Source organism: Leopardus geoffroyi, chromosome A1 (assembly GCF_018350155.1).
Source record: "Leopardus geoffroyi isolate Oge1 chromosome A1, O.geoffroyi_Oge1_pat1.0, whole genome shotgun sequence".
Classification (NCBI taxonomy): Eukaryota; Metazoa; Chordata; class Mammalia; order Carnivora; family Felidae; genus Leopardus; species Leopardus geoffroyi.
In genome coordinates this window covers 105,353,095-105,365,557 of record NC_059326.1, presented here as the reverse complement: position 1 = coordinate 105,365,557, position 12,463 = coordinate 105,353,095, and positions in this window count along the sequence as shown.

Sequence of the window (12,463 nt, the reverse complement as noted above, 5' to 3'; positions counted from 1 at the left end):
ATTACATGAGTTAGGTTTTTATTTCAGACACGTTAATTGGGTAGCCTTGGGCAAGTTTCTCAACTTGTCTGTGCCTTGGTTTCTTTAGCTATAAATTGGGGATAGTAATACTATCTATTTCACAGAGTTGATATGAGGATTCAGTGACTTAACATTTAGAACAAGGCCTGTCATCTACTACTGTAGGTTTTAATTATTACTGATATTAGAAATATTATTAAAAAGAAACATAATCCTAATCAAATATTTTCATCTAAATCTCTCCCCAACTGGGGCACCTGGATGGCTCAGGTGGTTAAGCGACTGACTCCTGGTTTTAGCTCAGGTTGTGATTTCATGGTTCATGAAATCGAGCCCCGTGTTGGGCTCTGTGCTGACAGTGTGGAGCCTGCTTAAGATCTCTTTCTCTCTCTGCCCTTCTGCCACTCACTCTCTCTCACAAAATAAATACATAAAATGTAAAACATAAATCTCTCCCCGATCATGCTTCTCATAGTATTTCTTAGAGTTAATTTTTTAGTATGTTTAAAGCAAATTTTCATGAGAGCTTCAAGAATTACAGCACTCTACAGTGTGAAACCCTTATTATACAGATGCAGACCAGCCCTGGAGAGGCTATATGAGTGGCTCAAAGTAAAAAACTCACTTGGTTGCATTGCCAGGATTAACATCCTGTTTATGCTTCTAATACCTTAATTGTGGCTTCAAGGTCAGAACAGCATAGCTTTGGGGGGCCTGAGCTCAGGCCTAGGCCAGAGAAATTCAGGCTCACTGCCCTCTCCACAAATCAGCACCGATCCCTTTTCTACTGTGCCTTTGAATGCCCCTTAGAAAAGAGTTGTGACCGCTTTTCCCAGCCCCAAGCATTCTTAGAGCTAGCATTTAATCCAAGCACCAAGACAATTTGAGTTCCTCAGCTTTTCTCTATGGATGAGCCATTGCCCTGGTGACAGAAACAATCCAAATTAGCTTATGCAGAAATATGTATTACAATTATAAGATGTGCCTTGAGAGGTCTCCAAAAGACTAGACTAGAAGCACTTCACCTTTCATTAGAATTGTCTGTCTCTCATCTCTGATAGAGAAGCATAGCATTGGCTTAATTCTCCAAACCATTCTCTAGGTGGTAGGGGCATGGTTACCATAGCTCTAGACGAAGGATCTTACAGCTTTCTGGTTATGTGACACAATAAAACTGGCTTCTACTGTGTGCCCATCACTGTCAAGGGGAGTGGGGAGGTATTACCAGAGCCTGTTGTGGGGTAGTAGAGCAAAGAGGAGGATGGAAAAACCAACCATCCCTTTCTATAACAAAATTTTCTCTGACGTAGAAAAGCCCAACCAACACCCCCTTCTGGATGAAAAACATAGCAACCTGCCTAGTGTTTAACATCACTTAAAATTTTATAAGAGCTTATATTTGGCAATACAGGGGCAGTTGTTTACAAGCCATTTTACAAATGAGAACAGTTGGGATCTAGGTTGCCAGTGGTTACATATTTAACAGCTAATCAAACATAAACTAGTAGTGGGTCATTTTGTCTCATCAGAGATTATTTATACATATTTTACTGAATCAAGGCAAGCAACAGTACTTACTGTTCTTCAGTTTATAGGGAAAAAAAGCATTAAATACAGTGTGCTAGGAACCTGGTTCCTTGAATGAATCAATACTTACTTGTCGAATGAATGAATGTCTTGCCCATGTCAGAGAGCAAAGCCTTAACGAGGTGACAAATAGAAATGAAGGTCCATGCAACAAAGAAGCCCCACTCTGTTCCCTTGACATGTGTCCACCAGCACTGGCAGTCTTGTTGAGTTGAATGCTGGCTGAGGGAAGTTTTTCCTTGTTTTCTTTCCTGATTCGGGTTGACAGATCCTTGTGTTTGACTTTAAATTGATTATGACAGCATGTCCTGTTTACTTGGATTAGTTCACAATTATTCTTTTTGTCTTCTGTTCTGTAACACAAGGGTTACTTTTTCATACCTGCTGGATGCCTAACATCTCCTTTCTGTGTTTGACTTTGTATAGTTCTCGCAAATATGTTTCATAACCATGTTTAATAACCCAATCAGTTCATAGGATTGGGAGGTGGGGGTAAGGATACTGAAGTTCTACAAGCTCTTTTGTTTGGCTGTTAAAGAAATGATTCATTCCATATTGTGTTACTCAAAACAGTTCTTAAAGAGATATAGTTTACTAAATAGATCAATCATGATGTCCTGAGAGTTTTGGTTTCCAAAATCCAAACTTGATGCAGTGAATAGGGACTGGAGAATACAGTTTTGCAAAGAAACTACTTCTGTTTCAAACCTGGGAAACTGCTGACCAAGTCACAGAGAAGTTAGAACATAAACCTTAGGCTCCATAATTATCAGTGAAACCATTTTTTAAAATAATACCTCACCACCAAATAGCCAACAATGGAAGGATTTCATAACTGGCAGCAACTGACCCTTTTCAACTTTAATTGCGATAAGAGTGGAGATCAAATCTGTAGTTTTTCCTTTGAAGCTCCATGCTCTTTGTAAAGAAATGAATTTACTTTTCATGGAAATGAGGACCTGGCCCTAACTATACACTGTGGAAAATTTCCATGTGCCATCTTGTGGAGCTGTCAAATTAGTGCTGAGAGAATTCAGTATATATTCTGACCAGATCTATGACTGCTTATGTGGTTGACTCACTGTGCCACTTTCCATTTTACCTAATTATGAATGCACCAGTTGGCTATATAAATACTTGCCTTGTACCTAAATGGAAAACAATTAGCTCTACACTTAGGATCTTATTTCTAGACTCTCACTCATTATCTTTTACCATACTAAATACATTTACATCTCTTGCATTGAGGAGTTTCCCCTTAAAATAGTATAATATCAATAGTTTTCTCAATGCATGTGTCATGTTTGGGGTACCTTTTTCTTTCTACCTTCCTTGTTCTCCTATATAATATTACCTTGCATTTCTTTCCTTGTTTTTTGTCAGTCTTTTTGAAAATGTCTCCTTTTTCTTTTTTCTTTCTTTAAGATTTTATTTTTAAGTAATCTCCACCCTCAACATGGGGCTCAAACTCACAACCCCAAGATCAAGAATTACATGCTCTACTGGCTGAGTCAGCCAGGTACCCCACATGTATCTTTTGTATAAATTTTCTAGTGCTCTTAGTTTCTATCCATTCTTTTTTTTTAATTTTTATTTTTTTATTTTTTTATTTTTAAAATTTACATGCAAATTAGTTAGCATATAGTGTAACAATGGTTTCAGGAGTAGATTCCTTAGTGCCCCTTACCCATTTAGTCCATCCCACCTCCCACAACCCCTCCAGTAACCCTCAGTTTGTTCTCCATATTTATGAGTCTCTTCTGTTTTGTCCCCCTTCCTGTTTTTATATTATTTTTGTTTCCCTTCCCTTATGCTCATCTGTTTTGTCTCTTAAAGTCCTCATATGAGTGAAGTCATATCATTTTTGTCTTTCTCTGGCTCATTTCACTTAGCATAATAATTTCTAGTTCCATCCACATAGTTGCAAATGGCAAGATTTCATTGTTTTTGATTGGTGAGTAATACTCCATTGTATGTATATACCACATCTTCTTTATCCATTCATCCATTGATGGACATTTGGGCTCTTTCCATACTTTGGGTATTGTTGATAGTGCTGCTATAAACATGGGGTACATGTGGCCCTTCGAAACAGCACACCTGTATCCCGTGGATAAATGCCTAGTAGTGCAATTGCTGGGTCATAGGGTAGTTCTATTTTTAGTTTTTTGAGGAATCTCCATACTGTTTTCCAGAGTGGCTGTGCCAGGTTACATTCCCACCAAGAATACAAAAGAGATCCTCTTTCTCCACATCCTTGCCAATATCTGTTGTTGCTTGAGTTGTTAACGTTAGACATTCTGACAGGTGTGAGGTGTTATCTCATTGTGGTTTTGATTTGTATTTCTCTGATGATGAGTGATGCTGAGCCTTTTTTCATGTGTCAGTTGGCTATCTGGCTGTCTTCTTTGAAGAAGTGTCTATTCATGCCTTTTGCCCATTTCTTCACTGGATTTTTTGTTTTTTGGGTGTTGAGTTTGATAAGTTCTTTATAGATTTTGGATACTAACCCTTTATCTGATGTGTCATTTGCAAATATCTTCTTGCATTCTGTCGGTTGCCTTTTAGTTTTGCTGATTGTTTCCTTTGCTGTGCACAAGCTTCTTATTTTGATGAGGTCCCAGTAGTTCATTTTTACTTTTGTTTTCCTTGCCTCTGGGGACATGTTGAGTAAGAAGTTGCTGAGGGCAAGATCAAAGAAGTTTTTGTCTGCTTTCTCATTAAGGATTTTGATGACTTCCGGTCTTATTGAGGTCTTTCATCCATTGTGAGTTTATTTTTGTGTATGGTGTAAGAACGTGGTCCAGGTTCATTCTTCTTCATGTCGCTGTCCAGTTTTCCCAGCACCACTTGCTGAAGAGACTGTCTTTATTCCATTGGATATTCTTCCTGGTTTGTCAAAGATTAGTTGGGCATATGTTTGTGGGTCCATTTCTATGTTCTCTGTTCTGTTCCTCTATCCATTCTTTATAATCTTCTTCACTGAGTCTCCTGGTGTTTTTATTTTACTTACTTATTTATTTTCATTCAGAGATTTTTCTTCTTAACTATTTTTTTAATGTTTATTTTTGAGAGAGAGAAAGACAGAGTATGAGTGGGGGAGGGGCAGAGAGAGAGAGGGAGACAGAATCCACAGCAGGATCCAGGCTCTGAGCTGCCAGTACAGAGTACAACATGAGGCTCGAACTCATGAACCATGAGATCATGACCTCAACCACAGTCGCATGTTTAACTGACTGAGCCACCCAGGTGCCCCTCTCTTTGGAATGACAAGTGGTGAAAAAAAAGAGGCATTTATTTGCAGTGGCACTGTGAGGTTTGACTTTTGATCTTCAGAGTCTTAACTTTTCTGGTAGCCTTTTTGATAAGACCTCTGAGTGTAGAGAAAACTTCTCTGTTTCATGTGGTCCTATAAACAATTCTAAGTTGTATAAATCATGCCATTGTCCTGAAACTTCTAAGAATTAATATTTCCCTGTCATCCTAGATTTCATCCTGGACAAAGGAAAGACTTCCCTCCAGTCTTTGTTATCAAGCCTAGAGCTAACTTAGAGTAAGTGCTTTAGAAGTGGAAGATCCTAGTCATGGCCTGACTTGGGACCAAATAGATCATGTGTCTATTTGACTGCAAGCCACTATGGGTCTTGAACAACTCCAGGTATGGATATTCTGTAATGAAGGCATCTTCTCAAAATACTACTTAAAATGGGTTGCTATCATCTAGGTCCTTTTTTTTTTTTTTTTTTTTTAATCCATGTTGGTTGAATTCTTCTGCATCTGGGTATTAAGTTAAAGCCATCTTTCCTTTATCCCTTGCAAACAATCTTTTGAACCCTTTCTGTGTTGTTTATCTCTTTTGTGTCTCCAAAAACACTGGGGAGCAAGGAAGAGGCAAGAATATGGCTTTAATATCCTAGCAAGGAGAAAAAATGAGTCTGATCAGCCCACATTTCCTCTGTCACATGATGTCATCATTGAAGACTGCTCCCAGGGGAGATGGTGTTGGTTGTACCTATGATGGCTCTGTGGTTCTGTTCTGATCTAGACCTTGCCTAGGACTCTGAGTCCTTAGAAAGAGTCCACCTCTCCGAGTACTAAGTTTCACTCCCACAGGTACCCTTTTGGGTATTAGTAGGCCTCAGGTGTGCAGGCTTGGTCTGGTCTGACATCTTGCCACTTAAAGCCCCACAACTATAGCTCCCTACTCTCCTTTGGATTCACTGAAAGAGTTTGATTTCCTCATACTAAGAACAATGCTCAACCTCTCTTCTGAGGATACCTCATTAACTCAAAGGTGTTTTATCCTCTAACAGGTTTTTAGAGTGATTCCAAGGTATGCATAGCTGAGGGAGGATCATTGTCCCCAGGACACAATCTCCAGTGATATTAAAGTTGACTTTTATGGCACTTTTCTAGATGACTTTGTAGTTTAATTGGTTTCCTAAACTGGGACATTTCTGAAAGGGTACTATTAATAATTACATCAAGTCTTCAGTCATAGACAAGGCAAACTGGGATGTTTGGTCACTATAAACTTCTTTGAATATTGAGGAAAAGGGAAAAAAAAATCAATCTATGGTGGTCATTCTACTACAATGGACAAGAGTGTACTAACTTGTAAACCTCCACAGAAAAATGAGGGTTTGTCTTCAAACAGGAGTGGGTATTATACTCCTCAAACAAAGTCCCACAACTAAGTCTTCTTTATTTACGTAATCAACATTTACTGAGCAACAACTACTGCTAGGTCATACCAGCCACAGTGTGTGTGTATGGGGGGGGGGTGATACATATATGAATAGATACAGTTCCTGTCTGCTATTTTGAATAAAACATCATGTCAACTTCTACATCTGCTGTTTGTCCTGTGAAATTGCTGGTGTTCCTTAAATTATATTAAAATTATGTTTGGTGCCTTAGTGAATTCTTTTTTCTTCTTATTTTAAATTTCTTTTCATATAGACAGCAGTTGAAGTAATGGTTTGGACTGGGGATAGGCCAATGTTTTGTTCACCTTCAAAGAGAAGAATGTGAGGAGACAGAAAAATGTGCCTCCTAGCTAGCATAACCTCCAGTTATTGGTTATTGTGGTTGCATTCAATGTAAATCTTGCCTAACATTCCATCTTAGAAGACAAAGTGTTCCTAGTTATATGTGACAGGACCTGGAGACTTAAGTTGTACCTCAGGCTGCTTCTGAGTAACTTGTGAACTGATAACCTTGTTCACATTGCATAAGTAGATTCAATTGAGTATAAAAAAATGTCTGGATTTAATTAATGAATTAATTAATTTGAGAATGAGCACCAGTGCGGGAGGGGCAGAGGGAAAGGGAGAGAGAGGATCTCAAACGGGCTCCATGCCCAACACGGGGCCTGAGGCAGGGCTGATCTCACAATCGTGGTCTCAGGACCTGAGCTGAAATCAAGATTAGGATGCATAACTGACTGAGTCACCCAGGCACCCCCAAAATGTCTGGATTTATTATAACTCTTGTGAAGATTGATCAACAATGGAGGCCATTTTGTTGGCATTCCACAAAAGATGATTTTTTGTAAAGCTTGCTCTGCAGCAGAGATTTGGGGCTGCCTTCCAAGATGACGCAGCTCGGTGAATCAGTTACCTGGAAAATAATGTAAATTATTCTTACAATGGTAAGGTACAAGTAGGGACAACTAGCAAACAGGTCATTAGCATGCAGAAAAAGCCCTATCTATTAAGGTAGGCATTTAGGTCAACTGGTCATGCTGTGGAGGCAGAGTTATGAGCTTATACTAGTATGCACGTGTGTGAGTGTGTCATGTTCCATACTCCTCACAATGCCTTGACCATAGGCGCTGACCACAACCTTAGCTCTGCTAGCTCTGGAGAGGGTGGAACAAGGTAAGTATAAATTTATGATCAATCCTAAAAAATAACTCCCAGCTCTCCAAATGCTAGGACATACCATGTGGCTAAACAGCTAAATTACATGCTGTGTCATGTTTTCCTTAACTTGTTCCACATAGGACAATATTTGGTTTCCAAATAGATAGTTAGAAGGCATCATTGGCGGCAAAACTTGGAATTGTGGGGAGCTCGTGTTACAGTCTTCCCTTCTCTCTCCTGGAATCCTCCACTATGCCCTGAGTCTCCCAGGCTTAATATCATTAGTTGCGTCCCCTTTCCTCTAGTAGGACACCAAACCCCGGCTTAGCCAGTATGACCTTTACAGTTAGGCACATCTGGTTAGAGTTTTACCTCAGTACGTACTGCATGACTGGTGGCAAGTTTGATGTCTCCTGTGTTTCCTCATCTGTGTGAGGCTAAAATGACAGAGTGGTTGTGAGGATTAAGTCGAGTAAAGTATTGAAGTGTCTTATGCAACACCTAGCGCAAGTTAACGGCAAAACAAATGCTACTCTATTGTACCTCTCCTTCATGTCTTATTCTACCAGTAATATTCTACCAGCACAGCACGCTATACTCACTGGGGCTTTCCTTAGGCCAGCTGTCATAAATTTCATCTAGTAAATGAAAATGAAGTCTTCCTGGATATGAAAAGTCTTGAGACGACAAGTTTTCCAGGAGTATTCCACAGGGCCTCAGGTGCCTGGGGATTTGCCTACAGCAATGCCCAAAAAGTAGTGGTGATGGGGCTCTCTGGCCCTTGACTTCCTTTGACCAGAGAAACCTTGTTTTCATCAGTTTTAAATAGTGACATTTTTGTAAGATTTCATTTTTTAGAAATTTTTTTTAATGTTGGTTTATTTTTGGCAGAGAGAGAGAGAGAGAAACAGAGAGTGAGTGTTGGAGGGGCAGAGAGGGAAGGAGACACAATCAGAAGCAGGCTCCAGGCTCTTAGCTGTCAGCACAGAGCCCGACACGGGGCTCACTCACGGACCGCGAGATCATGACCTGAGCCCAAGTCGGAGGATTAGTAGACTGAGCCACACAGATGCCATCATAAGTTTCATTTTTAGGATTTAAAAGTATTCAAGAGAAAGAAAGAGTTGACAAAGCTGCTTTGGCCAGTAACTTCATTTTGTAGGTAAGGAAAAGGGGACTCAGAGAGGCTAGAGATCACCACCCTGCTCCATGCACCCTGCGAAGTCACTGGACTTTCTCCCCTGGACTTCTTCCTTTGGGCTTCTGTGATGCCACTTGACCAGACTCTATGTTGAACTGTGTTCATGGAATCCTTGTTCAGTCACGATTGATGAAATTTAAATTCCCTCAAAAGTTTCACAACTATCTAGCATTAAAGCCCGTCTATGAGTGTTGACATAATTCTTTGTAAGACATTGAGGATTATACCAGGACTCTAAGTGTCATTGATCATTATATTGAAATTTAAAAAGGTGAATGGATCTTTAAAATATTTTAAGAGAATTGCTGAAGTAATAGATAAGTATACGTTATGAAACATTCAGACAATGTAGAAATGTATAGAGTTAAAAAGTAAAAGTGCTTCTTTACCACCAAGTCCCTACCTCACTGTTGAACCATTATTAAACATTTAACATACAGTTTACCAGATAGTATTCTATGTATCTACATATGGTCACATATAGTTTTATTCTGCTCCGCATAAAAAAGTCAGACTCCTCATAATATTTTATGACTTGATTTTCTCCCTCCTAACAACATCATAGAGATGTGTTCAAGCAAGTACATATATATCAATGTCACTATTTATGTTCTCCTTATATTTCTATTATATTTTATGATGTGTCACTAAAAATGGGCAAGTAGATGGTTTCCTTTCTCCCCCCCATTACAAGTATTCTTGAAATGAATCTTATTTTAAATTTTTTAAGGAGTTTTTATTTACTTTGAGAAAAACAGTGTGAGTGGGGGAGGGGCACCTAGAGGGAGAGAGAGAGGATCCCAAGTAAGCTCTGCACTGCCAGCACAGAGCTGGAAGTGGGGCTTGAACCCTCGAAACCACGAGATCATGACCTGAGCAGAAACCAAGATTTGCACACCTAACTGACTGAGCCACCCAGGTGCCCTGAAATGAATCTTTTTTATCTCCATGTACACATTTGAAGGGGTATCTCTAAGAATTTTCCAGATACTTATTCAATTTACTTAATTAAGAAAGTTAAAGCATGGATATGTTGCCCTCAAAATTTGTATATTTATTTATATTCTCACTTATAGAATATGAGAGTATGTATTTCCTCATAATCACAACTATTACAGAAGAGATTTGCTTATTTTTCTTTTCAGTTTTACAACTTTACATTTTTTTCCAGTCAGAAAGATTAGAGTGATACTTTATCTTTATTTATTTGTGGGGCTGAATATTTTGGCATATGTTATTACCCTTTCTAATTTACCCTATCTGTTTATAATGTAGCATATTTTTCTATTGGGTAGTTTATATTTTTCTTACTAATGTATAGCTTCTTTATTAATCTTTTTTGTACACTCCAAATATATTTTATCTTAATCCTTTGTTGTATACGTTACACATATTTTCTCTTAACTTATCATTTAGCTTTTGATTTTGTTGATGGTCCCTTTGATATACAAGATTGACATTCTCATACAGCCACATCCATCGATCTTCTTCCCATGGATTCTTCTCCCAAATCCAAACCCTTCTCTTCATTTTTCTTTTTCCCATTCTTGCCTAAGACACTCTCGCCTCTTTCCAAACCAGGGAAGTAGTCCTGAGCAGCCAGCTTTCACTCTTGCCTCTCTGCAGCTCATTCTCCACACCTGTTCCATTTGAAAATGTGTGTCCGATATTACTCCTTTTCTTAAAATTCTTCAACTGCTTCACATTACATTTAGAATGAAACCCATGCTTAATACCACTCGTTACCTATAAGTCCATTCAACTACCTGTCCATTCATCTATTTACCTATCTGTTCACCTCTCTGTGTACTTATCCACTCATCCATCGCTCCATCTATCCATCCACCCTCCATCTGTCCACCTGTCCCTCACTCCCTCCGCCCCTCCATCTATCCATCCATTCATTTATTCATCCATCTCTTCTCTTGGACCATGTGACTAATATTTAAAAAAAGTATCTACTGCAATTTAAGTGGGGTTTGGGGAAGGAGTAGAACCAAGTATATATGATTCATTGTAGGATGGACAGATCATTCATCATTCAAACCGGGACACTTTGAGAGTAAAATAAATTATAATTACACTGGTACAAGAGATGTAACCTGCAACTGTGTTAAGTATATACTTATCTAATTAACTATGAGAAGTTATTTTATTTAAATTACTGAAACTTCATAACATTTTTTATATCTGGTATGCTTTTAATTCCTTTAGTCTTCATTTAATAAGGCTATTGTCTATTCTAACACTTACATTCTTCGTTATGAACTTTACATTAATGTTATTGAATTCATATAACTATGTTGAGCCTTTTTTAGTTGGAATTAAGTTAGATTTTTGGGAGAAAAAATATTGTTAAGAAACATGATGTATTGAATTTGCTCAGAAATGACACTATGAAGAACCACAACATAATATAGCTCCCTTTTATTTTAGCTATCAAGCACATTTCAGAATATTTAACATTATCCTCATATGAATACTATATAATTATTAACTTTTATTTTAACTGATCTAAATTTGCCATATTTTTTCCACTTAATTTTTTTTACCTATTATAGTTGATATGTAGGAAAACTCTTAATATTTGCTTATTTGTTTCATAATTATTTAGAGCCCTACTTCAGATATATTTGTCTTTCATCTCACGTTATTTGTGTAGAGAATATATTTGTTGTGACTGTGGAAGACGTTAGTTTTCACAGATGGCTACAATAGCATCTCCCATTCTGTGTACTCTTAAGAATGTGACCTTACCACTCTAAGAGTCCCATTCTATTGAATCTAGGCTTAATGACTCAGTTGGAACTAACAAAAAACACTGTGTACCATCTGAACCATTCAGCTTCTGCCTAACTTTTTGACACACCCTTCTTCTGGATATTCCCTTTTGGATGCTCATGAATGCATAGATGGTATGCTGTGAGGAAGCCAAACCACATGGAGAGGCCATGGTGTATAGATATTCTCATTTACAGTCTCAGGTGAGTGTTGTAGTTATGCTGCTAGCATGAAGAAGCTTCTAGAGAATTCCAACCCCAGTGATTTTAGTCACTTCAGCCATTCTTTCTAGTTGGGGCCCCAGACATTGAGGAGCAAAGACAGGTCATCCCCTGCTGTGCCCTGTCCATATTCCTGATGCTCTGAATCTGTGAGCACTAAGTTTGGGGTTGTTTGTTACACAGCAGTAAGTAAACAAAACACTCCTGAATCCATGCATAGGATAAGAAGTTATAATACCTTTTTCACTTACTAGCCTTAAAACCTTCATCATATCAATTAAACTTTCTTGGAGTCCAGCATTCTTATCTGTAAACTAGGGACAGTGTTACCCGCCTTTCCAAAAGCAGAGAACTGGTGAGAATCAGGTGATAAAATGATGTCAAAGCTCTGTAAAAATGGATGTGACAGTGTGAAGTGCTCTCCATAAACATGAAGAGATGCGTAAACATAAAGACTAACTTTGAGTCAATTATATAGATATTTTTTTCTAAGCTCAAACAGGCTTACTGATTTCCCTGGGCACAGCTGGCCTAACAATATGGGACAGGAGACTTTGATCCCGCGCAACTGCATGCTGTGTCTCCAAAACGTGAAAAGAGCTCATAAGGGTATCAGTGAAACGCAGAAATTTCTTCTGAGAAAGTTAAGATTTGTGTGGGTCCACTGAGGATTGAAGAAATCCAGACATCTCAGACATGACCTGAGCTAAAACCACAACTGCTAGAGAGACTGGCACCCGTGATGAGGTTTTTCTTTCCAAATAAGGTCACCGCATTAAAAAATG